The sequence below is a fragment of the Gymnodraco acuticeps genome, unplaced genomic scaffold, assembly GCF_902827175.1.
Source record: "Gymnodraco acuticeps unplaced genomic scaffold, fGymAcu1.1, whole genome shotgun sequence".
NCBI classification, from domain to species: Eukaryota; Metazoa; Chordata; class Actinopteri; order Perciformes; family Bathydraconidae; genus Gymnodraco; species Gymnodraco acuticeps.
The window spans coordinates 329,202-334,948 of record NW_022991219.1 but is presented as its reverse complement, the minus strand read 5'-3'; positions in this window follow the sequence as shown (position 1 = coordinate 334,948).

Sequence of the window (5,747 nt, the reverse complement as noted above, 5' to 3'; positions counted from 1 at the left end):
TGATGCGTCTGTGTATTAATTTCGATAAAAAGAGAACAAGCAACATTTATATTTTGACAGATATTAGGTAGATATGTTATTAAAAAAGTATAAGGATGTTATCACGAATGGATTTTAGTGCTTTTGATTTTTCCTTTTTAGAAAGCATTTTGACACAAAACAAATCTTCAAAGCTTTTTGTGATAAACCTCAGAGGATAGATTCAGTTTCAATTCTTAGTTAGCTGTCCTTACATTTCCAGTGGAGAAACAATTATTTCAAAGTATAAAGAAAAACTTACAAACGATAAATGTAAGATTGAGTCTGACAATTATCCTAAAGAAAAACAAAAATACAATAAAAAGGATGTCAGTGTAGTATTACAATGCTGCATTGATTTGGAGACACTGGTTTACATATACAGAAGCTCTTGAAAACGAATGAGACTTTTCAAAAAAAGAAACTGCTGCATGTTCCCAGACATATTCATATAAAATCAAAAAATGTCAACAATCCTACAATAATAGGTGTGTCCTATACTTTTCCTTTTTGCTCCTCTTTTCAAACCTGGTCATACAGCAGGTAACTCTTTCCGTCGATAATCCTGTTCTACACCATGTTTTAACTTTGTCATCTTCCTATATCACATATAAAATATGATTTCAAGAGAAGTGGGACACAGAGTTTAAATATTTATTCTGTTAGTTTTTATTTGAGTGGCTGAGCCGGTGTCTCTGATCCAGTGCAACACGGCCCCCTGCTGGTAAATTAATGTCTAACTATTATTGAGCCGTACCGTTCTCTAATACTGAGAGCTTTGCCCACTATAGTAGTCTAAATGAACATTATAACACTACCATCGGAAGAAACATTTGTCAGGCAAATAAAGTCTAACATTTTAAATGGTGTCCTTATTAAACTGTGTGCAGTTGCGGATTTATCTCCCCACCTGTTTTCCCGCCCTTGTCGCCAAAGGGGCTCTATCTAAGCAAAAATATTGTGTAAAAGAAAGGTAGTAGCCTTGGTGAGTTAAAAAAAAAAAAACCGCTGAGCGCACTAACCTCAAATTCTTTGTCATTTAAATTGTTATATACATGTGAAGAGTTTTGTTTTATCCTTCTAGTACCGAGAGGCTCTTGCAGGAGACGACAGGTGTCACTGTATCCTTGCGCTTCGTCTTCGCCCTCATGCACCGACAGCGCCACGACAAAGTGCTGTTTACCCCAAAACAGTAAGCAGGCTCGGTTCTCTCCACAGCCTGGAAAGACGGGATTATCAAGACGATTAAATGAACACTGTCTCACAGGTGGGTGCTTTGCATATTCACAGTCAGTCCCCGTTAAAAGCCTCACACATTCACACATAGCTTTTGTCCAAATGCTCCATTAGTCTATTATTGCATGCCACGTGTTAATGCATGTCAAATACAGATTTTAAAAGTCCACATATCAGTCGGAGATAACGGGATCAGACACACACACACACACACACACACACACACACACACACACACACACACACACACACACACACACACACACACACACACACACACACACACACACACACACACACACACACACACACACACACACACACACACACACACACACACACTAGTGTAGTGGGGATTTTTTTACTGGGTGCACGGGGCGGGGTGGAATGCGGGACATGGTCTCAATTTGTGGGACGCGGGACAAATAATAAAAATGCACAAACACACACACACACGGTGCTGCCCCTCTCACACACACACACACACACACACACACACACACACACACACACACACACACACACACACACACACACACACACACACACACACACACACACACGCTTCAAATCCAGTTGCATAAGTGCTTGAGCTACGTTTTTATTATAATTACTGTGAAATCTGCCTATTATGTTTTCGTCATTATTACAACAAATACACACTTGCAACTGATAACACTGGCAATGATTTTATATTTATTAGACTATTTAAAATTGCACACACACACACACACACACACACACACACACACACACACACACACACACACACAGCACAATATCTACATCTCACCCTATCGTAGATATTACACATTATTGTGTAAAACTATTCATACAACTCAAAATGTAAAGTAAAAAAGTCATTATACAATGTTTTAAATAACAAACTGACAGTAACCCCCAGAGATATATAATAGGATATGATATACACTGGGCTATTCTTATAAGAGTTATACTTTAGGCGTTATTTTACTGGTTTTATTTGTATTATTATCTCCCAAGTTTCCTAGAATGAGGAAATATCGGAAAAATATGAATTTCATTGAAAGAAAAACTCCATAATCAATTGACAAAGAAAACTAGTATTTATTGACAGTTCATTGGAAAATATAAATGTATAAATAAATGTGTGGTAAAGTCTCAACTGAACACATCCTTATTTTGTGTATAATAAACAACAAATTACTTAGCAGTATCTTTTTCCAGGAAACATCTTGCAAGTTATTTGGAAAGAAAGGACCTATTAAGTGAAGAGTTTCCAAAGTGGAAGTAGAAATTGTATTCAGCATTTAAAAAGCTGACTCTTTTCTTGGTATTATTCATAAAATAAATGTAAAAGCAACTTTATACTTACAGCACGACAGCATATTGAATATTGAAAAGAGATTGAACAAAAACATCAGAGTAAATGTAACATCACAGACTCATAAATATATAAAAAAGTACATGTAATACTTCATTATTTGAAGCTAACATGCTTTTAAGAAATAGAACCAAACAGAAGTAAGTGCATCCCTCTGGTCTGAATCTCAGATTGTGAAAATTCTTCCTCTACAAACAGAGCGAGCAGCAGTAACACAGTAGTCACGATTAAATCTCCTTTAGAAATGTTGCACATGTATTAGGTTGGACTGTGACAGGACACAAATGTGGACGGAAACATTTGATTCAATGTCATTACAGAACACGAGTGCACTTTGATGCAGTGCACGACACTGAGTCGTGTACAGCACGTCCAGCACAGGAAGATGACGACCAGTGTACGCCACGTCCTCCTCCCACAGTTCCTCTGGAATTTCCTCCCCCCAGAGTGATCTTAAATGCACCACAGAAGTGGAGCCCAAACAGCACATCGAATTGTACGACTGAGAGTGAGAGCTTTTGTGGTAAGATGGGGCCTCAGTTCCAGGAACACTGAGAGTTTGGATGATGATGAATCCCCTGATGCATGAAATCTGAAGAAGTGTGGTTTCCTTTTTGTTTATTTGTTGAAATGACACATCAATAACCATCAGTGTACTCTATCCACAAAAAAGAAAGGAATAAGGGTTCAATTTAGTATTAGCATGTTCTGTACTTTCTGCAATTTTGTGTTTTTAAAATTATATTTAAAAGTTACTATTTGTGACATTGTGGCATTCAACATTTCTTTATTAGTATGGCACATAGGCTAGTTGTTATCACTGATAAAACTGTTGATGAGTTCAAATACTTTTTCGTAAGTACATTCTCTGTAAACACATTATCTTGCTGCTTGTGTATTTAAGATGTATCCGATAGCTAGTGTTAATCCAATGAATCCATCCACTGAAAAACACTGCTACTGTAAAAACTTGTTTTGAAGAGTGAGTTGGTGCATGTCTGCCATCCCATGCCACACCTCATGAACGTGGAGAAAGTAAACCAGATGGAGTTTGTTTTTCACGGACATGATTGCTCTGACAGGTCAATGCCATCTAAATAAACGGCTAACTGACACAGGTTGTCTTCAGTCCTAACCGCAATGGCCCGGGTTCAAGTCCGGTCTGTTGACCTTTGCCTCATATCATCCTCTACCCCTTTCTTGACTTTCTTTGGCTGTACTATCATATATCCCAAAAAATAACTAAACAAACTCACATCATGTAAGGCATCTTCAGCTGTTCCTAAGACACAAGGTGCTTAATTAAATGTATTTATAATTAGAAAATATATAAGGTAAACACATATTTTATCATTATCCCCAGATCCACAAATGTGCAGGTATGGCCAACATGCACATTTAGGGAATGTTAAGACCGCAAATTAACAAAAAACACAAAGGGAAGCTCCAAATCTGCCTAAAAAAGAGGTAAATAATTTGTTGTACTCAGCCCTACAGTGAGGCTGACTAATAGCCTGCACCTGCATGCATCACTGCTCCCAAATCACATCTGTAAACACCTGGCCAGATGTTTATTTGAAAATCCCCATCAGCCTCCCAGGTCTGTGAATCAGTCTGCTCCTCACTAAGCTCGGGGACTCCCTCATGTTGGACATGACATGTGAAAGTTGGCTAAATTGATTCAGTTTGGACCAGTGCTTCTCAAAGTGTGGTCCGCGAACCACTGGTGGTCCGTGAGCGCCCCCTAGTGGTCCGTGAGTAGCCTATATTGGTAACATTTGAAATAAATAAATACATTTAAGTTTTCCGCACTCTCGCGGGAATATCTCCGCAATGGAGCAAGCTTAAGTTTCACTTTCGATTGCATGATATAGCCCAGCACAACACCTTCATCACACATGTGGCCACTTGTTTGTACCATTTTCAGGCGATTTGTAAAAAACGATGTGTTTTTGGATATTTGTGGAGTTAGGTGGTCCGCGAGTATTTTTGTATTGGTTAAGTGGTCCTTGGTATGAAAAAGTTTGAGAAACACTGGTTTGGACCATAGGTTTGGACAAAGTCATACATCGCTGTTGACATCCACGTGGTGTGGCTCTGGCTGCTGCTTAGCAACGGAGTCTACAGCTGCACTGCAAGAAATGTCCATCACTGTAGGGGCTTCTCTTTACTCTACAAAAACAATATGTTCTCTATACGTCTCTCAACCAGTGCTGGAATTGGGCCGGTACTCACCGGTACGCCGTACCGGCACTTCTGGTTCTGACCCATGGAGTACCGGCACTTCTTGCTCAGTACCGGCATGCTGGCGGTACTCCGGTACTCATGCACCGTGCCAGTTCTCAACACTCTCCCGCCGTTCTTATTATACATCCATATATATATATACAGCCGCCCGGTACTCAGTAGATGCGTCATGAGGTGCCGAACGGACATTCTCATCGCTCTAACCGCTGGAGTTTCACAGCGGCTGTCAGCTGTTTACTCCTGTCATTCAAACAGAACGTGCTGGAGAGGGGGCGGGGCTTATCTTCTCCATGTAAATACTGTGGTGGAAACGACTATGTCAAAATTAACCTATTTGACCGTGATTTAATAGTAATACACGTTTCAAAATAATAATAATAATAATGCCGAAGTAACAACATACTGAAAACTGTTAGTAAAACCATGTTTTAATGCTTTACAATTTACATACCTAGATGCACGTGTGTTGTGTTTATGCAGTGCAACTCCCACCCAGTGGGTGGCTATGTAGAGTGATAGAACAGAGCAGGCACGCCCCCGAGAGAAGGAAAGCAAGTCACGTCACAAATTAGCATTTCTAAAATGTTAGCGTGGATTAATAAAAGTGCAAAAAGACAGCGGTTGTCGCCGGAAGAAACTTCAAATACAGAGAATGCTGTGCCTGTGTTGAAAATTGTGTCTGATGGGGAGCTTTCTTTGGTTGATCCTCCTGCTCCAAGTTCTAGTGCATTAGCATTAGCACTAGCTCCGCCGCCTCCTCCAGAGCCTCTAACGTTAGCTGCTGCTGGCGCAACTGCCACCACCAACACCGGGCAAAGCGATGCACCTGACTGCTGGACAACGGACCAGGTGCAATATTTTTGCAAGACCAATGCATGGCTCC